The sequence below is a fragment of the Dasypus novemcinctus genome, chromosome 26 (assembly GCF_030445035.2).
Source record: "Dasypus novemcinctus isolate mDasNov1 chromosome 26, mDasNov1.1.hap2, whole genome shotgun sequence".
NCBI lineage: Eukaryota > Metazoa > Chordata > Mammalia > Cingulata > Dasypodidae > Dasypus > Dasypus novemcinctus.
The window spans coordinates 39,609,994-39,633,535 of record NC_080698.1 but is presented as its reverse complement, the minus strand read 5'-3'; the positions used below and the strand labels follow the sequence as shown (position 1 = coordinate 39,633,535).

The 23,542-nt window shown below is 37.3% G+C and overlaps 1 protein-coding gene across 14 annotated transcripts in view; it reads right to left on the bottom strand.

Moving 5' to 3' along the window:
• The window catches only part of CNTN4 (contactin 4), a 936,745-nt gene that overhangs the window by 900,179 nt on the left and 13,024 nt on the right, over nucleotides 1–23,542 (bottom strand). For 8 of the 14 annotated variants that reach the window (XM_058288377.2, XM_058288372.2, XM_058288383.2 and 5 more), the window contains exon 2: nucleotides 9,871–9,992. The exons of the other annotated variants lie outside the window; for them this stretch is intronic. The gene's annotated coding sequence lies outside the window, so the exon portion shown is untranslated. The remainder of the gene's footprint in view (nucleotides 1–9,870; nucleotides 9,993–23,542) is intronic. 14 annotated transcript variants of the gene reach the window in all.

The window sequence follows — 23,542 nt, the reverse complement described above, 5'->3', positions numbered from 1 at the left end:
TCTGTGATATTATCTCATAATCTGTAACAAATGTTCCACCAGGGTGTGGAGTTGTAAGGGAAATCTGCACATCTGTATGACTGTTTTTCAAGTTCACAATATCTGTAACAAAAATACATTTAAAAAAATAGTATGGGTTGGGGGAAAAATACATCAAATGTAAGATAAGCAATATAGTTGGCAGTAATATTTTGACAATGCTCTTGCTTATTTTGTAACAAATATATCACACCAATGCAAAGAGTTGGTGGAGGGGTGATGTATGAGATCCCGTGTGATGTTATGTATGTTTATTTTGTAAGTTTGCAATATTTACTATACACTTATTCTTTATTTGTGTTCATGTATGAATGATATACTTCAATTAAAAAAAAAAAAAGAATAGATCTAAGCCATCTTGCACTTGAAAACCTTTCATATATGTGAAGTAGTTGCTCCAATCCCTTGTACTGAATTTCTAACATTACAAGCTAAACATCCTAAATTCTTGATGGGCATGGTCTGGGATGCCATTGACATCCTAGCAAACCTCCTGATGCATGCTGGCAAAATCCCTCTTTACAATGATGGGTGCTTAGAATGTGATCATCTCAGTGTAGGATTTCTCTGGACCAAGCCCTGGATCTGCCACTCACTAGATCTGAGGCCTTGGGAAAGTTAGCTAACGTTCTTGTCTCACTTTACTCATTAGGAAAATAGCAGTAATAATACTACTCACCTTTGTGAGTTTTCTGTGAACATTCGGTGAACATTAAAATACCACATGCAGTGAACCCATCATCTGCCACATAATAAGTGTTTGATAAATATTAGCTAGTATCAATATCTTCATTTTGGAAATACATGTTTTCTTTCAGCCAATTTTTGAAAAAGTGGAATTCACCAAAGAGTCGATAGTAACTGATTGGCACACAGTTGCAATCAGCAGGTAAATGAAACAGTGAGGAAAGAAACTGACAGAGGATTAAAAATAAGCCACAAATTATCTGCAAGCAGATAAGTGCCTGACTGCATAATCATTACTAAACAGACTCTATCGTTGTCTTCCCATGTAGTAACATGTCACTAACTTTTAAGGGATTCAGTGAAACACGCTCTGCAAAAGCCTTCACTCTGAAAAAGAAATGGTGGGTGGAAATAAACATCTTTTAACAACACAGTCTTCATCTTTTTCCTCCCCTACTTCAAAGAATGGCATTGAGAGGCAGAACAAAACTTGATGTCAAGTTATCTTCCACTCCTGGTCTCATGCCACTCAGCTTTGAGCTTGCACTTGGCTATACCAGTGGAGCTAGCAATCTTTTAATTCAGTGCATGACTTATAGTTCCCTGTGGCGCCTTTTAAATACTGGCAGAGTTCTACAGCAATGATGAATGTGGCCCCATTTAATCTAAACCTCTAGCATCTTAGAGGTACACAAATTCTTGGCACTGAGCAGCTGAATTGAACTTGGCATATATTTCCAATATGGATTCTGATCTTTCTATAATTGGTGGGGTAATGTGGAGAACTCTTGGCAGGAATTCAAAAAGTGAAGATACTCAAATTCTCTCTCATGTAACTTCTTTGGTATTTTAAGAGTGTTCTTGATTTCCAACAATCAATCAAAAAAACCAAATAGAGAAAACAGACTAATTTCAATCACAGTGCTTGTTCTCATAGGATTATGGAGTACATAAGTTAAATTAGCCTGAATTCCCCCTATACTAGGACCATATTATTCCCCTCTTGCTCCCTTTACTTAATTTGATCAAATATTGAGTTCTTTCTGAAATTTAAAAAAATAAATAATGTGTCTGCTCGGCTGAGTGGATAACTCACATAAAGGTACTTCTGAGAGTTATTAGCTAGACTTGTTCCCTTAGCTCACTGGGGCTGTGGGGGTGGTCATCAATGAAGGAAAACTGTTTACAGGCTAGCCAGCAGTCTATCAGGTGGCCTCTAGAAGGAGCACTGTCCTGAAAATTGGGGAGACAGTAATTAAACCAATCCAGTCTTCTCTTAAGGAAAGAGCGAGTAATTCACTGAAAAAAAAGCAAACAAAACATAAAGATGGGAAAGACAAAGCAGTTAGGTAAACCATGCCAAATGTGCAACAGGGAAATAGAGATCCACAAACATCTAGCATTCATAATCAGGTAAAAGTCAGAAAGTTTCCCATATAAATGTCATAGTCTCTGAACTACCTTTCCAGTCTCGGTTAGGTCCAATGGCACCACTGTGTAGTTATCCCAGAATTTCCATCAGAGCTTTCCATGTGGATGATATTTCTCTCTTCTTTATTTCTCTTTGTCACTTTCAGAAAAATCCTCATTACTTAGCAGAACCTAAATAATTCTTGATCACTTGCAACTAAAAGGTGCCAAAGAAGTTTTAAAAATGAGAAAGTTCTGACTTTATGAGTTTTCAACCATGTTTAAAGTTAACTTCTTTCCTCCTCTCAACCTTCCCATATATAGCACTTAGTTTTATAATATCAAATTATCCTAAATTACATTTCCATTCAAAACAATTATGTGCTAAGGAGCTAATATCATCAAGTATAAGGCTACAGAATTGCAAGGTACTCAATAAATCTTAATAGTTAATGATTAAATAAAGTCCACAGGACAAAAAATAATTATTAAATCAATATTTCTTAATTATAAGGCATAAATCTACTGGAAACTCAGATTTCTACTTCTTACTGCCCAGAAAATATAAGAAAAGGCATCAGATAAAGGAAACAAGAGGAGAATTCATTCCAGATCAACTGATCACTTTAATACTGAAATGTTCCATGTACTGGGAACATAAACAAGGAGAAAAAACAGTCAATTATCTCAAGGAGCTCAGTCTAATGGAAGAGATGGACAAGAAAACAGCATGACAAAAGGTAGAGTTGTATTATTTCCATTTTCCATCCTATCACATAAGAATTTGTGGACTCTTAATGCTTAGAGAGTAGTGAAATCCTAAGAAAACAAAGTCATAGTTAGTGCTAGTCATACACATCTGGAGGGAAAGCCTAAATATCATGAAGGGTTTTAATTAAAAACAAAAACAAAAAGCAGGGGGACCTAAAAGTTCTAACTGATATCTATCCATTTGCAGGTTTTTATAAACAAATGACATCAAAGAGAAAGGGATCCTTTATTTACCAAGAAAGTCACCATTACCTAAAACTACCCCCATTTTAACAATCTATCAAAAGTTGGTATTAAGTGGCATGGTTATTAACAAGAAGGAAAAAAAAGTGAGAGTAAAAGTAGATTTTGATATCTTTTTTCTACCACCACCCACTCTGTTCAGACTTTTTGTGGAATCCCTTCCCTTTCCCCCACTGCCTCATCAAAATCAGTCAGTGGCTTGGAAATTATACTTGACTTCTGGTATGCTCTTCGACAGGATATATTGACAAACTACTGTAAATGATGTTTCTTGGTCATTCTTTGTATAAGTCATGCCACAGGAGAGTCTTCTGGCAGTTCTCCATGCTTTGATAGTCTGGAGTTTTGTCTACTGGATTCTTATTGTCTTTGTTAGGCTTTTCTGTAGATTCTTGGTTTTGATTAAATTCTTAAATGTAATCACATATAAAATTCTTTTTGTCTGTTTATCTATTTAAAAATTCACCAGGGCCTAATCATGAGAATTAATTTGGCCAGGTACAATCTTCAGTGTTTCTAATTTGCTACACATTTCAGTTTTATTTAGAAGTATAGAGAATGGATGACCCATGCTATGATATCAAGCTGCCTGGTGATACCAAACATAGTTTTTGATGTGTTAAGTGCTGTAAATTTGAAATTCTAACACTCATCCTTTACCCCCAAAACACAAAATAAATTTCTAAGGAAATCTCCAACAATAAATCATCATATGTCAGCAACTAATTGCTGCCACCATGGTGCTAGGAAACCAGATCATCACAGTAAATCCTGTGAGATGTCAGCTCAGAAACTTTAGGGCGGGAGGGTGGGGCAGCGAGGGGACTAGCATTAATATTTGAGCATCTCTCTAAAGCAAAAGTGAGACAAAAGGGGGACTAACCAAAGAGGGAAACCCTTTAGACAAAGCATTAAAATCGTCAAGACACTAATCAACAAGGACCTTTTTAATGCAGATTGATTAGTAAAGCAAAATGATTCTGACAGTCGTTTTCACTAAAGCAAAATAAAAGGGAAAACTCCCCTGGAAGCCGCTATAGCTATGTCACAAATGTTTGTGTGGCACAGAGAAGTGAGGCTTTAGAAGTGAAATACCTTCTCTGCCAGTTATTAACTCGGTGCCCTTGAGAAATGTACTAGGCCTCTCTAACCTTAAATTTCCACAATGGTAAAGTCAGGGTAATAATTCCCACCCTGGAGGGTTGATGTAAAGACTAGAAACAAAGTATGCAAAGGAGTCTGGCATACAGTTAATGCTCAACAAATGACAGCAATTATTAACTATAACTCTTCTCTGCCTGACTGCAGGTTCTCAAAACATCAACTACATTATCACATTGGTAACAAACACTGATGCTGTACAGGCCAAGCATATACTTTGTTTAGTTTCTACCTGCTACATGGAATCAAAGGCCAGTTTGGTCTGTCCAGTCATCCCATGGTCTTACCTACAGTACCTCATGCTTCTCGATAAAAAATGGCAACCTTAAAACAGACAGCCTTCAATCAGCTCTTATAGTTAGAGAAGAGAGGAACAACAGCTAAACGTAACTTTGCCTGAGGATACTTTGCCTCACAAGGATCACTTGTGAGGTTTTGTGAAAGTTGCTAGTGTTGACGATTATGGAAAGAATTTCTGATAATCATGAAGGAGAGGCTTAATCATTTCAAAAGATACGAAGACAGTCCCAAAAATGCAAATTGCAATAATTTCTTTGAAGGGAAACCTGGAAAAATATATAAAAATTTTAAATGCAGTACTCTTTGACTGAAATTTTAATTCATCTTTCAGGAATTTATGCTACAGATATAGTCACAAATGATTACAATGATATTTACTATAGTACTGTGTAAAGAAGTAAAAGGCAGTAAAGAATATAAATCATGATGAGCAAGAATCTGGTATAATGGCCTTGGTACAAGAGAATGCTCTGAGTGGTAACTGGTGAGCAAAATATACCTATGATTGATGTGGACTTATATCTAAGATACATCATTAAGGAAATAAAGGATATTCCATGCCACAGTTTTTTATAGTTAAGTATTCAGATTTTCTTTTCTCATTACTGAAGTATGTTAACAAAAATGTGCCAGTATACAATAAATATCTCTGGAAAGATAAATAATAGTAATACTGCCTCTATGGGAAAAAGCTAACATAAGATGGTTGAAAAGAAACTCAGTTTGGCAGGGTGTCTTTCTTAAAATATTAAATGCACACTTGTGTATAACCTTTATGAAAGGAATAATTAAAAATACAAAGGTTAAAAAGGTAAACTGAAATGGAAAGTTCAGACATTACCCAGGGAAATTAAACAACATTAATAGACAATTCAAATCAATCAAGCTTCAGATTTTACTTCATTAGGAGCAGAAAATTTTCATTTAAATGATATAGATAATTACCTTAATTTTTCACTCCAAAAAGGATGAGTTTATACAATTGAAATCAAGCTGTGAAATGGAGACTCTGCCAAGTTCGAAGTTTGTCATTTGCTTATATTTTTCAGTGAAAGGTTCCAAATACGGCACAAGTTCTATAGCAACCTATTTTATAATAATATGGGCCTGGAGGACACAGATCTCCAGGCATAGCAATTTCTTACAGTTGAAACAATAAATTCACCATATCCAGCACTGTGCTGACTTCATAGCTTTTGATAAGGACTTAGGAAAAAAAGAAAAATATTCACTTTATTAAAATTCACAAATTCAGTGATCCCAAATCTTCAAGTGTCTGGAGATGCTGAGATGACCTCTCACAGTATGAGTAACCTCCCAAACCAGCAATATTACACTCTAAATTTTAAGATCTTAACTAGTCTTAGATAGTAATCCACTTTCATGACAATCATACTCACTTACCTATTCTTCAATGATTCATGTCATGGTTTAAATAATATGGAATTCAAACATTTAAAAACTAGTAAAGTATGAAATGAAAGTTTTGCCTTTAATATATTCTCAAAATTGAATCCTGGTAAACTGCCTTCATTTTCCCAGTGCTATCATGTCTCTTGCCTCATTATATGTACAGTCTTCACTGCCAGCATCTTCCTTCACTCAGATGAGTTTAAGGCTTTCCTGGCTGATGACAATTTAGTCATTTATATATCAAAATTTAACTCAGGTTGTAAATCATGCTCCTCTTGCCTACTGTCCTTCCCATGTCATTTTCTTTGCCTATTTTTTTCTTCCCATGTTATTTGTAGGAGCATTTTCTTCAGTTTCAAAGCCTCACAATTCACGTTCACAAAGAAGCCTTCTTTGACTACACCACTGTGATAGACTGAATCATGAAGTCCAAGAAGAGGCACACTCTTAATAGAAATCTGTATTCCCCTAGTGGTGAGCCCATTTGGAAAGAGGACCCTTTGAAGATGTTAAATCTGTTAAGTTAACCAGGGTATGGTATTTGTCATAGCAGCTGTGGCTAACTAACACAACCACCTAAAGTAACTCTTCCCCACATCATTCTCCATCACAGCACCCTCCTTCTTTATATCAGAGAGCCTATTTCAGTTTATATTTATTTTTTTAAAGTATTAATTGCTTAACATTTTTTCAGTCTCCTCTGCCAGACTATAAACTCCATGTCTGAACACTTTCCCTTTCCACCCACAAAGCCCCTTGTTTTTAAATGGATGAATGAAGTGAATTCTAGAGGAGATTCCATTCATATTTGTCTAAATTATTCCACTTTGACTAGAAGACAAAAGTCACACTTCAAAAGCTATTCCACATAAATTGCAGAAGCAAAAAACCCCATTTGGAACTTTCATGCTCCTTTTGCTCTATATCATATTTATGAAAATTCCCAGCTCACTTGGAAACATCACCAGTGTTGGAAATTGTTGCTGCCATATATCACTTATTGTTTTGCAAAAGTCTAACAGCAGCTCTGTGGACAAGGACAGTCACATAAAATTCTTTGAAAAATAATAGGAGAACCATCATTAAACTATTCCTTTAAAATAAGGAATCTTGGTTACAAAGACCCTGTAATGTCAATTATACATTACTCATTTTATCTTCTCCGGCAAAATGAAAGACAAGCAACCTCTAAATGCCATAACAAGATGCAAAGGCATGTAGTTTTAGGATGAAACATCATGTTCTGAGTGACTAATAATTATGCATTTGTACCTATATATAAATCCCCTTCAATGAGTTTTCCTGTCAGTAGTAAAAAGCATTCCTCTCTCCTTATTTAAATTTGTGACCAGTGTAACAAACCCCTAAAACCTCAATATTTTCTAAGGGTATAGCAACTTGGAAACTTATCTGCATGAAAAACATATTTATACAGTGAAATTGGAACAACCAAACATATTCAGAATAATGAAAAATATAATGTAATTATTTACATGCGCAAATTACCAATCTACTATAACTATAAAAATGTTGTTTGCATTAATGTACCCATATTTGGTTGGAAATCTTCCTATTTTTACAAAGGTTCTTAACATTTGGAATGCCTTCTCAAACCCCTATAATTTATGAAGTTCTACCTTCCTTGCAGTTAAATGTGGCTCTGAAATCCATGTGTACATAATGATTACTATACGCTGATTATTAAACATAAAAGTCTGTATTATAGACTGATTCAGAGCTTTAGCTCACAGGCATGTATACCAGGTATCTGACGTTCATATTGCCATTTACTAGGTGCATGACCTGAGTCGTTACTTAATGAGTCTGTTTTCTAATGTAGAACTTGGGGGGCAGGGACTAATCACAGTACCCAGCTCATGAGATCGTTATAAAGATTAAATAAGATAACATAATAAAAGGATTGAGCAAATTGCCTGGTTCATTGTAATATTCAATTAATGTTACTCATTATGATTAGAATTCACCTAGAAAACCCAAAGATTTTTCTCGTAGAGTGTCTCAATGACAGGAGAGATCTTCCTACTAAAAAGGAAGCTTCTATTGGAATCAGGGGGAAAAAAGAATCTTGAAAGCATGCTCTAAACATATGAAATGTCACATATATAAATTGAATAAAACAACCTGATACATGGGCAACAATGAAAAATTAGGTGATTGGAACATACTGGGACAAAGTTTCCTAAAATGTATTCCAAAGACTATTCCATGAGATCTGCAACTAGTAAAATGCAACTAGTTCCATTACCTAGAACCCATCCCCACCGCAAACCATCTGAATCAGATGATTATGTTGAGCAGCCTTAATTAAGAGCCACAGCATTAGATGTTAACTGAATGGTCCTTCCTGGGGAGAAGTAGAATGTTCTACAGACAAATACATTTCAGAAACATGCATTTCACAATGCACAAATGCACATTTGTTTTCTGAGAAATCTTAACATAAGAAAGCCTGTTTAAAATCCAAAATTCCCTAAGCTCATTTCTGGAAAGAATCCTATAGAGATCTGGAAGTATCAGAGTTCCACAGAATATGCTCTAGTTCTGTGAAAATCAGAATCACATGGAAATTAATTCAAAATACACTTTCCCAAACCTCATCCCCAAAGACTGATTCAGTACCTCTATGGTGAGGCTGTAAATCTTTACTTTCCTCTAAAGCTTCCAGGTTTTTCTGAAAATCTTATTTTGTAGAAATTATCCCAGATAATTTATATTCAGTACAATAAAAATGACCAACCCCTTCCACTTCCAACTTCAGGAAAGAAGATGGGTCATTACATCAAATACCAGGCTTTCTGCAATGCCTTGCTTGTAACAGATGCTCAACAAGAGGTTGGTGGGTGTGATGGCAAGTTTCATGTGTTACCTCGGCCAGGTAACAGTGTCTAATTGTTTGTTTAAGTAAGCACTGACCTGATTGTTACTGTGTGGACATTTCCTGGACTGAAATCATCAATGAGTTGATTTCATCGATGGCTGATTACATCTAAAATCTACTGAGGAGAATGCCTGTAGCAATGAGAGAAGTCTCATCAATCAGTTGGAAGCTTTAAAAGGAGAAGCGATGATTTATTCAGTCAGAAGAGAGAGTTTCCATCTCTACTTCAGCCAGCCAGCTTCTCTCAGGGAATTCACTGAATACCAGTGTTGGAGTTGCCAGCTTGAAGCCTGCCCTGTGGAATTTTGACTCGTGCATCCTCACAGTTGTCAGACAATTTTATAAAATCTCATAATATTTACAGATATTTCCTGTTAATTCTGTTTCCCCAGAGAACCCTGACTAATACAGTGTGGAATGACTATGTATGAAAGAGTATTAGAATTTATTTTATCAGGCCTAGGATTCAGTCCAATCATAAAGGCCGAACCAAGTTAAGAGTCATTTACATTCAGGGTTCTACAAGGCATCTTGGAGAAAAATTAAGCCTCATTACATAGATATCAAGACTCATGGTACCCAGAAAAAATGATGACAAGTGTGCAGGTTAGCCACAAAAAGCCGAGCTTCAGGTCTTTAGTGTGATAACAGAGCTTACAGAAACACATCTACAGAAAAGACTATTCAGGACTGACTAGACCAAGAAGGGAAAGTCCACTCGTTGACCTTATGAAGCATCAGAAAGTACTGGTGATGTGAATTCCTCAAAGAAGGCACAAGCTTATAAAGAAGTAACTTTGCCAGCTGTGCTGTATATGAGATGTTCTAACTTTTTTGAATAAAGGCATGCATACAATCTGACAACCAGGGGAAGACAGAGGGATTTAAACACTGTGGTTCCAGGCATCTTCCCCTGTTCTGCAAAACCTGGGAATGAAAATACTTACTGTAAGCTGAGGAAAATGCCATAGGAATCCAAGGGATGAATTTCCCCAATTCCTGGAGAGTCCTCACACTAACAAGTGATACTTTCTGAAAAGGTCATCTGTGTGTCTGTGCTGTGGAATTCCTATCAGAAAGAAAGGAGGATAACTTTATAAGGCATGTAACAAATAAGAAGCATCTCCAAACTTGTGTAAATATGGGCAAGACCTGCATTTCTCATTACCATCTTCGATTGCAATCAAGAATAACTAAACCTGCAAACCTAAGCAGCAAAAAGGGACTTTATAAAAAGGATATAGGGAATTCATGGGAGAGAAGGGAGAACTGGAGAACCAAACAGCTCCAAAAATTCCTAGTAGCAGATACCAATGCACAGTGTAGTAAGGATGCTGCCACAGTTGAAAGAATGCATCCTACAAACCATATCTTCAGTTCTTGTATTACCAAGTTCAAGATTCCACATATGAGGAAAGAGGGTCTGATAATCCAAGGTTAGGTCACATGTCTGCCCCTTTGGTATACTGGGACAGTGAGAGGAAAGATCTGGCCAAGGAAGCTGCCAGAGACTTCCCCAGTCCACTTCCTAGCAGAAGAAAGGGCTCTGGATTTACATCCAACAAGACCACAGACAGTGGAAAGATTTTGCTGTTAGGAAAAGGAACCTGTTCTTGTGAAGTAAAAAACGTCTACTACAGTATCAATGACTACTACTTAAAATGACAAACAGAATGACTTTCCCCTTAATAATGTCTAAGGATATCAAATGATATTAATAAAGGAAGGTACCTCAGTCACAGGAGGAAGATATGGAATGAAACCAGAAAATATGTTGGGCAGCAGATGAGCACTGCATACCATGGCATGATCACCTATGACATTCCAAATAAAATCTGTATTAAAATGAAAAAAATGAGGAAAAAAAGAGAATGTCCTGTACTCAACTGAAACTGTTCATTTGGAAACCTACAGCCATTAGATAATTATTTTAACACTACAAAACAAAAGCACTTAATTACCTTGTGAGATGCTCTTTTTTTTCCTTATATACACAATCATCTTTATTGTTTACTCATTTTTTCAGGTCTCTCATTTAAGCCCCAAATCACCTGCTAATCCCTGTGCATAATGGGTTTAAATATGAAATGCATTAAACAGATATAAATATTTTATATAAATAAAATGCAAATGCAATTCTGTACCAAATTTACTGTTACACTACATAATAAACACAAACCAGAATAGAAAATAAGAACTAAACCTAGGTCAGGTATAAATCTAAAAGCTTGGACAGGTTATGGACACCACCCCACATGCCACCCTCACTCATCATTCATGTCTCCATGTTGAATTCAGATGAATCTGCCAAATTTAACAATCTGACGTCACCAGCCCCTTTAAAAATATGGCAATGTCTTTCTATTGCCTGAAGAACATCACCCACATTCTTCATATACATATTCCCCAACTTGTCTCATATCTTGAGATGCTACTTCATCCAATTCCATGATGCGTCAATCACATGTCATTGTTCCTCCCTGCCCAACTCTGCAGACAGAATTCACATTCTAGTCTACGAAGTTGTGTAACATGAAGACCCTGCTATCACCCTCCATTTTCTTAAGGTCCCCCACAACCATCTCTGACCATGCCCTCATGCCATTATACACACTCTACCTTCCCAAGTGTTTTTTCAAAACCCTACCTGTGAACTCTGTCCTTCTTTCCATTTGATATTGAATATAAGTCCTTCCCCATAATCGCACTGAAAATGCTACCATCATAACCCATATCACATTGTAAATTTAGTTTTCTTTTTACTAGAAGCAAAGAACTCCTTGAAATCACAGATAATGTGTTTTCATATGTATATACCAGAAATCTGTTCTTTTAAATAGCTGCTTAGGTACTCACTAAAGGCTGACCAATTACACCAATGGGTATGGTGGTAGATGTGGTACTCCTGGTCCCAAATGACCTTCATTATAAGCAAAAATGGCTTCAGACACTCCACCAGAAAGGGCTTCAAGCAGAAAATGATGAAAACACGGTGCCACTAATGATAAAGTCTTCCTTCTATGATTTCCAAAGCATTGTCTATTTCATTCACGTTGACCAAATTCTACCTTTATTTTTTAAATTTTCGCAAATATATACACATATCTTATTGGCCACACTAGACTCTGATCATCCTTTGGCAAACTCTACTATGCCTATCTTTAATCCTCTAGTATTGGTTGTTGTTTTTTTTTAAAGATTTCTTTTTTATTTATTTCTCACCCCTTCCTTGCTCCACCCCCACCCCCAGTTGTCTGCTCTCTGTGCCCATTCGTTGTGTGTTCTTCTGTGACCGCTTCTATCCTCATCAGCGGTACCGGAAATCTGTGTTTCTTTTTGTTGCATCATCTTGCTGTGTCAGCTCTCCATGTGTGTGGCGTCATTCTTGGGCAGGCTGCATTTTCTTTTGCACTGGGTGGTTCTCCTTACAGGGAACAGTCCTTGCACGTGGGGCTCCCCTATGTGGGGGAAAACCCTGCATGGCATGGCATTCCTTGCGCGCATCAGCACTGCACATGTGCCAGCTCCACACAGGTCAGGGAGGCCCGGGGTTTGAACTGCTGACCTCCCATGTGGTAGGCGGATGCCCTATCCTTTGGGCCAAGTCTGCTTCCCTCTAGTATTGTCTTTAATATACAATTAAGTATGCTGCGTATATGCTTGACATATTGGCCAAGTAGAAGGGAAATAAATGGTTCAGTTAATTAAGAATATGATGTCAATCAACACCTTTCAATCTTTAATGCATATACAAACCACATGTTAAAATGAAGATTCTGATTCAGTAGGTCTTGGGGTGGGAGCCAAAGTTCTGCATTTCCAAAAAGCTCCTATCTATGAACTACAGTGATGTCAAGGCCATGGATGAAGTTCCTATATGAATAAGATTCCTAACTGAACTATGGACTATATACCCAGGCCCAATCAAATGCAAGTTCTTAGTCAAGGAGAAATATGGTATGTTCCTACTGATGGAAAATTAATTACATTATTTTCATATCTAGAGGAAAAGCCATTCTATCCCTTCAGTCACTTAACCCAGGTAATTCAGGCACTTGGCAGTGGTGAAATCCAAAAGTGTAATTATGTCTCCATAGTTCTCTCTAATATATGAAGCTTAAGAAGAAGACAGAAATGGATGAATGTCTATCATCCTTTCCATTGAGAGTATATAATTTAGGATTTTCAAGGATACCTGGTCTATGCTCAGAAACATCTCTTAGAAACCACAGCAGTTTCACTATGATTTAAATTACCTGGAGAATAATCTAATTGTAGAGAATGTTAGGACGGGGATGACTGAAAGCCTGCATGTAAGCCAATTCCCAAAACAAAGACAAAACTTAGATTCTATTCAATAGGATATAAATAATTGGATGGAATCTATCAATCACTTGATTTTAACTTGAGTTGGATTAGTAGCTAGCAGGGGAAAAAAATAAAAAACAAAGGATGATAGTGATTTCTTAGATATGACAACAAAACCATAAGCAAACAAAAAAAAAAAACTGATAATAGACTTTGCCAAAATTAAAAACTTTTGTATATCAAAGGACATTATCAAGAAAGTGAAAAAACCATCTACAGAATGGTAGAAAATAATTGCTAACCATACATCAGATAAAGATTTAATATCCAGAATATATAAAGAACTCCTCTAACCCAAGAATAAAATAAATACAACCCAATTACAAAGGTACAAAGGACCTGACTAGATAGTTTTCCAAAGAAGATATAAAAATGGCCAAAAAGCACATGTAAAGATGTTCAACATCATTGGTCATCAGAGAAATGCAAATCAAAACCATGAAATACCACTTCAAACTCAATAGGATGTTATTATTTATAAATAAGCCCAGAAAATAACAAATATTAGTGAGGATACAGAGAAATTGGAATCCATATACATTGCTGATGGCATTTTAAAATGGTATAGAGACTATGGAAATTGGATGAGCAGTTCTTCAGAAAATTAAAAATAAAAATTACCATATGACCCAGCAATCCCACTTCAGGGAATATACCCAAAAGAAATGAAAGCAAGGAATCAAACAGATATTTGTACACCAATGTTTATAGCAGCATTATTCACAATTGACAAAAAGTGGAAGCAACCCAAGTGTCCATCAATGAATGACTGAACAAAAGGTAATATAAAGATACAATGGATTATGATTCAGCCATAAAAAGGAATGAAGTTATGATACATGCTACAACATGGATGAACCCTGATGACATGGTAAGTGAAATAAGTCAAGTACAAAAAGACAAACATTGTATGATACCACTTATATGAAATTTGTAGAAAAAGCTAATTTCACAGAAATAGATGGTGGTTTATAGGTTACCAAGGGCGGAGAAGTTGGTCGGAAAGAGAGAGTTTTAACTTAATAGGAGAGTAGTATCTGTCTGAAGTGATAAAAGAGTAGTAATAGATAACAATGATAGAAACATAATATTGATAATAACATTAACACTACTGAATTGTACACTTGAATGTGGTTAAAATGGGAAATTTTGTGCTCTGTTATCACTTACTACAATAAAAAAATGTAAAACAAAACAATGGATAACAATACAAGACCCACAGTTTCTATGGTCATGGCAGATGGACTTCCGGGCCATGTCAGTTGGCCCTACTTTGGAGTTTGTGGTCCTGGGTGTGATGGAGTTGGACTCAGGTATGATCTTTGTTCACAAGCCTCTCCTGTCACTTTTACCAATCTGTGGTTGGCCCTAGGGTTTGGTGTGTACTCAGGGGACCTGAATCTCTGGACTCTCAATGTGATAGCCAGGCCCTGGGCCTCAACAGACTTGCACCTCCTACCCTCTGGTTTATTGGACTTACCCCAGCCAGCTAACGGGGTTGGGGGGTGGGGGTGGGGTGGAGGAGGTCAACCACCACACCAAGGAGCCAAGAGTGCCTACAACTGCAAACAGGAGAATTGGATCCATCATCCAAGTGGAGTCGGGGCACCCTCTCAATACAGAGGTAGAGTGGACATGACCATCTCAGGGTTCACAGAATGGAGGAGTGGACTTGCTGATACTCTATTCTGGAACTAGTGTGATTAGTAATGGAGGTAAAAGTACCACTGAGATGGAGAGAGTGGCCATGGTAGCTGCTGAGGGTGGGAATGGGAGGAGACGTGATGTTGGAGCACTTTCAGGACTTGGAGGTGTCCTGGGTGGTGCTGCAGGGACAGTTACTGGACACTGTGTGTCCTCCCATGGCCCACTGGGTGGACCGGGGGAGAGTATAGACTGTAATGTGGACCATTGACCATGTGGTGCAGCAGTGCTCGGAGGTGTATTCACCAGGTACGATGAGTGTCCCATGATGAGGGAGGAGGTTGTGGTTGTGGGAGGAGTGGGGTGAGGGGAGTGGGGAGGTATACGGGACCTCATATTTTTTGAATGTAACATTAAAAAAATAAATAAAGACTAAAAAAATTATCAAAAAAAAAAAAAAGCACCTATGAAGTGACCGCTATTCTACAGAGAAACAGAAATTCATCCCGAGCATATTAAGGTTTACAAACAGAAAAAAGTGCAAATCTTTTCTAAATCTTCAATCACATTTGACTCACTGCAGCTTGAAACATTTTTATACTTCTCCTCTGTCACATGTCAGCATTTGCTATTTACAGGATGGTAAGATGGGATATAGCTGAAGCAGAAAGAATACAGATGAGAGCCTATTCAGTAATTCATTCTTTTTAATAAATAAGATTCTTGACCATAGCCAAAATCATTTTTCCAAAATGAAAACTCAAAATAATGCTACTCGCATCTCAGTTCTGATACAGTGACTCACTTAATAGTCAAACATAAAGTAATGCACTATGCAAATGTTGCCTTATATCTCTACATGGCCAAGAAAGATCACATTGTCCTGTGGATAAAGTCCCAAGAACAAACATAAATCATTTCACTGAAAATTTTTAAAGGATGAAATTTAAAGTCTGTTAATTTTAAGTCTCAAATATTTCATCCACAGCGTGTCATAGAGAATAAGAGTATTTGAAAAATAAGATTATAAAAAAATAAGCATTTTTAAAGACAGCCTAATTACATGCCTATCACTAAGCTATATGTATATAGTGAGTAATTTCAGTCTTCACTTATTCCCTTTATGTGGATGAGAGCAAAAGAATCCCAAAAGTCATTTAATAACTTGGTCCAATGTTACAAATAGGTAATTGCTAGAGACAGAATTTGAATTATCAAGTCATTCTGAAACACTAAGTGCGCCTACATCCCCCTTTATACCACATGAAATAATGTTTTCCATCTGTGGAGAATGGATCCCAACAAAAGGCATGTGATTCAGTATTGGGGGAAGTGCATTATACTATGTTCCTTTCCTTAAGCATTTCAAGAGCCATATTATAAGAAAATTACTAAAATTTCTAAAGTAGTATTAATTCAAAAGAATAGGAAAAGCCTGGTATGAAAACAATAATTTTTAAAGAAAAAGTATTCATCACTTTTATGCACATGATATAAACTGCAACACTGGTAAATTGTTATTAATAAAATAATTGAAAGCCATATATACATTAAGCATTAGCTCACATTATCAACCCACATTCTATCTCCTAGTTACCTATACCCTAGAGTTAATCTCCATGAGTTTACTCATCACATTTAGTTCATATTTGTAAGACTATACATTATTTGTCCTTCTGTGTCTGGCTTATTTCATTCAACATAATATCCTCAAGGTTCAGCCATGTTGTCATATGCATCCCAATTTCATTTCTTCTTATAGCTGAATAGTATTTCATTGTATGCATGTACCACATTTTGTTTAGCCATCCATTGGTTGATGGACACTTGGGTTGTTTCCATATTTTAGCAATTGTGAATAATGCTGCTATGAACATCAGTGTGCAAACGTCTATTTCCATCAGTTTCCAGTTCTTCTGGATATATTCCTAGTAGAGGAATTGATGGACCATATGGCAGTTTATATTTAGCTTCCTGAGGAACCAACAAACTGTCTCCCACAGAGGCTGCACCATTTTACATTCCCACCAATAGTGAAGGAGTGCTCCTATTTCTCCACATCCTCTCCAGTGCTTGTAATTTCCTGGTTTTTAAATATTGGCCATCTTATAAAGTGTAAAATCATGCTTCATAGAGGTTTTGATCTGCATTTCCTTAATAGCTTGTGATGTTGAACATTTTTCACTTGCTTTTCAGCCATTGGTATTTCCTCTGTGGAAAAATGTCTTTAAGTCTTTGGCCCATTTTTAATTGGGTTGCTTGTCTTTTTATCATTAAGTTGTATGATCTCTTTATATAACATGGAAATCAAACCCTTATTGGGTATGTAATTTCCAAAAATTTTCTCCCATTGAGTAGGCAATCTTTTTATTTTTCTGATAGTCTTTTGAAGCACAAATGTGTTTAATTTTGAACAGGTTCCATTTATCTATTTTTTCTTTTGTTGCTCATGCTTTGACTGTAGGTTTTAAGAAAGTACTGCCTACCACAAGATCTTGAAGATGTTTCCCTACACTTTCTTTTAGGAGTATTATGCTTCTAGGTTTTATATTTAGATCTTGGATTCATTTTGAGTTTATGCTTGTATAAGGTGTGAGATAGGGGTCCTCATTCTTTCTTTTGGATATAGACATCCAGTTCTCTCATCACCATTTGTTGAATAGACTGTTCTGGCCCAGTTGGGTGGGTTTGACAGTCTTGTCAAAAATCACTTGACCATAGGACAACCAGCAAGATGGCTTTGGAGGCAGAGTAAGGAGCTCTGAGAGTCAGTTTGAGCTACAGGGCAGTTAACAATCACGGAGAGTTATCTAAAGTCCCTGTCTAGGGGCTCTAGAAGACCAGAATAGTATCCTGCAACATCCTTGAAAGAATGGAAGGAGGAGACTGCCCATCTGCAAAGAAGATTCTTAAGTAGAGCATTCCACACCACGGAGGCTGGTGCCCATCCTCCACTGGAGGCACAAGCTACTGCAGGAACTATTCCATGGCAGGAAATGGAAGCTCCACTTCACACAAACGGGAGGACGAGGCTGACCACCAATTTGAGCTACTGATTAATAAATTCAGCTGGCTAAAGTATAACCATAAGAAAGCTACAGTTTGAATCTGTCCAAGTGGGAAAGAAGCTGATAGCTGCCATTTTAACTCCACCCCCAGCCTGAGGGGAAGCTGGGCTGACTGAAAATCACAGTGGCCATATGGACTAGCTTCTTTCACTCAGATGGGTCTGCAGCCCTAGCCTAGGCTTCAGGCACATGTCTGGCAAAGAGGAAGCCCTGCATCAGCCTCTCTTGGTACCTGCAGGTACGTTCGGCTGGACAGATTTGGAAGTCTACCAGGGCACAGAAAGCTACCCACTCCTGCAGCTCCATCCCTACCCCAGGCAGGAAGAAAGGGGCTTGAAGCTTCATCAGTGTCTCTGGGCACCTGCACGACTTGGATTATTACACACAGATGTGGCTTTCTCCCTACCTCTGGCAAAGAAGAACGTTGAGAGAAGCTTCATTGGTCCCTGGGGCAATGCAGGCAGCTTGAGCCTTCACAGCTTATATCAACAACTAAATCCTTGGCTCCTACTACACAACCAGCAAGGAAGAAAGGGCAAGAAAGCCCTAAACTAAAGAGAAAAACTGCGCTGAGAATAAATACATCTAGTAAGCCAGATGCCAAGATACCAACAAAAAATTACAATCCACACCAAGATATGGCCCAGTTAAAAGAAAAAGATAAGCCTCCAGATGACATAAAGAGTTGAGACAACTAATCATAGATGTTCAAACGAATCTCCTTAATAAATTCAATGAGATGGCTAAAGAGATTAGGGATATTAAGATGATATTGGATGATGAGCACAAAGAAGAATTTGAAAGCATACATAGAAAAATAGCAGATCTTATGGGAATGAAAGGCACAATAAATGAAATTAAAAATACACTGGAATCATATAGTAGCAGATTTGAGGAGGAAGAAGAAAGGACTGGTGAACTTGAAGAAATGGTTTCTGAAAGTGAACACACAAAAGAACAGATGAATAGAAAAATATTTGAACAATGTCTCGGGGAAGTAAACGACAGCAAGAGATGTGCAAACATACAGGTCATGGGTGTCCCAGAAGGAGAGGAGAAAGGAAAAGAGGCAGAAGGAATATCTGAAGAAGTAATGGTAGAAAATTTCCCAACCCTATTTAAGGACATAGATATCCATGGTTCAAGAAACACAACGTACTCCCATCTGAATAAATCCAAATAGACCAACTCCAAGACACATACTAATCAGAATGTCAAATGCCAAAGACAAAGAGAGAATTCTGGGAACAGCAAGAGATAAACAATGCATAACATATAAGGGATACCCAATAAGATTTAGTGCCGATTTCTATTAGTAACCATGGACACAAGAAGACAGTGATATGAATATAATTAAGATACTGCAGGAGAAAAACTTCTAGCCAAGAATCTTATATCTGGCAAGACTGTCTTACAAAAACGAGGGTGAGTTTAGAATATTCACAGATAAACAGAAACTGAGAATGTTTGTAACCAAGAGACCAGCTTTGCGGGAAATACTAAAGAGTGTACTACAGTCTGTGAAGAAAACACAGAAAAGAGAGGCTTGGAAGAGTGTCTAGAAATGAAGATTATATCAATAAAAGTAACTGTAAGTGTCAAAAGAGTTGTAAAAATAAAATATGACAGATAAAACCCAAATATTTAGGAATAAACTTAGCCCACGATGTAAAGCATTTGTATTCAGAAAACCACAACTCATTGTTAAAAAAAGTTTTAAAAGACCCAAATAATTGGAAAAACATTCCATGCTCCAGACTGGAAGACTAAATATCATGAAGATGTTAATTCTGGGAAGCAGACTTGGCCCAATGGATATGGCATCCACCTACCATATGGGAGGTCCGCAGTTCAAACCCCAGGCCTCCTTGACCCATGTGGAGCTGGCCCATGCGCAGTGCTGATGTGCACAAGGAGTACCGTGCCACGCAGGGGTATCCCCTGCTTGAGAGTATCCCCAGTGTAGGGGAGCCCCATGCGCAAGGAGTGTACCCCGTAAGGAGAGCCACCCAGCGCCAAAGAAAGTGCAGCCTGCCCAGGAGTTGCGCCGCACACACGGAGAGCTGACACAGCAAGATGATGCGACAAAAAAAAACACAGATTTCTGGTGCCACTGATAAGGGTAGAAGCGTTCACAGAAGAACACACAGTGAATGGACACAGAGAGCAGACAACTGGGGAGGGGAGCATAAATAAATAAGTCTTTTAAAAGATAGATGTCGATTCTACTCAAATTGATGTAAAGATTCAATGCAATCACAGTAAAAATTTCACCAGCATTTTTAAAATAAATGGAAAACATGATTATCAAATTTATTTGGAAGGGTAAGAGGTCCCGAATAGCCAGAAACATCTTAAAAAGGAAAAGTAAAGTTGGAGGACTCTCACTTACAGACTTTAAATCATATTACCTAGCTACAGTGGTAAAAACAGCATTGTACTGGCATAAAGACAGACACACAGACCAATGGAACAGAATTGATGGTTCAGAAACACACCCTCACATCTATGGTCCAGTGATTTTTTTAACTAGCCTGTCAAACCCACCCCATTCAGGCAGAACTGTCCATTCAACAAATGGTTCTGAGAAAACTGAATATCCATAGCCAAAATAAGGAAAGAGGACACCTATCTTACATCTGACACAAAATGGATCAAAAACCTAAATATAAAAACAAGAACCAAAGCTTCTAGAAGAAAATGCAGGAAAATATCTTCAAACCTAGTGGTAGGTGGTGGATTTTTAAAGGAGATAAGAGGAGGACTGAGATGGACTACTGATGTTTAATGTCTGTAGAAGTTTCAATAAACATTACTGTAAAAGTATAGAAATGTAGAGTTGATGGTAATGCATTATAGTAACAGCTGGTTTATAAATGAGAATGTGGCTGAAAAGGGTAGTCTAGGGATGTAAATGCCAATTGACAGAAAGCTAGAGAATAATCTAGGGAATGAATAACAAAGTAAACCCAGAGGTCGATGAGAATTGTGGTTGATGGCAAAGATTCAAGAGTGTCCTTTGTGAGCTAGAGCAGATGGACATCACAGTTGCAGGGTGATGGGAATGTGAAGAAGCACAGGAAAAATACAACTGCAGTGACCTATGGACTGTGGCTAACAATAATAATGTAATATTAATGCATCCATGCCAAAGATGTACTGTGTTGATAATGGGGGATTATGGGAAAAGTGTGCCAAATGTATGCTATGGACCTGGTAATAATGTGATGATATTATCTCATAATCTGTAAAAAATGTTCCACTGTGGTGTGTTGTATTGATAGAGGGGTGCTGTATGGGAATTCTGCATATGTGCACAATTGTTTTGTAAGTTTACAACTGCTGTCATATAAATATATTTTAAAAAATAATCAATAGATGGATTAGGGGGAAATACACCAAATATAAGATAAGGACTATGGTATTAGTAAGATTTGACAATATTCTTTCATAATTTGTAACAAATGTCTCACAATAATGCAAGGTGTTGGAGGTGGGTTGATATATGGGATGTTATATGGGTATGATGGTGGGATGATATATGGGTATGATGTTATGTATGTTTGCTTTGTAAGTTCACAACTTTTACTATATACTTATTGTTCATGTATGTTCAGGTATAAATGATAATTAATAATAATAATAATAGAGTGGGTAAGGAATAAAATATGCCAAATGTAAGATACTTTGGTTAGTGGTAATATTTTGAGGATGCTCTTTAATCATTAGTTAAAAAATGTTTCACAAAAATGCAAGGTCTTGGTGGCAGGGTGCAGTACGAGAACTCTGCATGATGTTATATATGTTTGTTTTGTAAATTCACAACTATTACTATTCACTTATTGTTTATGTATGTTTATGTATGAGTGGATATACTTCAATAAATTAAAAATAAAAAAACTAAATTTAAAAAAATCACTTAACCGTAAATGTGAAAATCTATTTCTTAAGTCTCAATTCAATTCCATTGATCAACATGTCCATCTTTATGCCAGTACCATGCTGCTTTTACCACTGTAGCTAAGTAAAATGCTTTAAAGTCAGGAAGTGAGATTCCTCCAATTTTGTTCTTCTTTTTAAATATATTTTTGGGCATTTGGGGCTCCTTACCCTTACAAATAAATTTGAAAATTAGCTTTACCAATTCTGCGAAAAAAAGAATTTTGGAATTTTGAATCTATAGATCAATATGGATAGAATTGACATCTTAACAATATTTAGTCTTCCGATCCATGAACACAGAAATGCTCTCCCATTTATTTAGGTCTTCTTTGGTGCTTTTTGCAATGTTTTGTAGTTTTCTGAACACAAGTCCTTTATGTCCTTGGTAACATTTATTCTTAAATATTTTATTCTTTTAGTCACTATTGTAAAAGGGATTTTGTTCCTGACTTCCTCAGATCGCTCATTAGTAGGGTATTCAAATGCTACTGATGGTTGCATATTAACTTTGTATCCTGCCACTTTGTGCCCTCCCTTGCCCCCCTCTCCACTCCCCTCTCCTCCCTCCCCCACCCCCAACATCTAGTATTCAAGAGTCCATATTTTTGAATGGAATTTATTGTACTGCAGGCAAGAGAGCCAACATCCCACAACTCTAGCACAGGAATCTTCAACATGCGATTATGTTACAAGACACATTACAAAAACATGTGCCAATATTACCAAAGCAAGTTATTTTCTGTTTTTTGCAATGTGGTGTTTTCATTTCCTAGGCTGTTTAAAGCAAAACCATGAAAGGGTTCATCTTGAACCATGGGGATTTACTAGCTTACAATTTTGAGGCTGAAAAAATGTCCAAATCAAGGCATCATCAAGGCAATGTTTTCTTCCCAAAGACTGGCTGCCAGTGATCCTTGGCTCCTCTGCACATGGCAATGCACATGGTGGTGTCTGGTGGTCTCTTCCTTCTCATGACTTTTCTTCTCTTGTCTGAATTTCATTATCTTATAAAAGACTCCAGTAATAGGATTAAGACCCATTCTGGTCGAGGTGAGTAGCACCTTAACTGAAGTAGCTCACACAAAATGTCCTACGTACAATGGTTCTATATCCGTAGGAAGGGATTCCATTTAAGACCATGTTTTTCTGGGATACATACAGTTTCAAACTGCCATATATGATAACACTTTAACTCTCAGTTCCACAATCAGGAAGTTCCACAGTCAGGGTGAGGTGAAATTCTGAATGACCAAAGTGGATTGGAAAGCATCCAAATACTACTATTCTCTCACAAAAAAGAAAAAGGTCTTCCAGCCCTCACATAGAACCTCTTTACACTTACCATTAATACAGTTTGAACAGCTTATATATTTGATTTCTCTTGTTCTCAAAAGGTTAAAAAAATAGCAAGTAGAAAAGCTAGGGAAGCTGATTTGGCCCAGTGGGTAGGGCATCCACCTACCACATGGGAGGTCCGAGGTTCAAACCCAGGGCCTTCTGACCCATGTGATGAGAGGGCCCACGCGCAGTGCTGATGCACACAAGGAGTGCCATGCCACGCAGGGGTGTCCCCTGTGTAGGGGAGCCGCACCTGCAA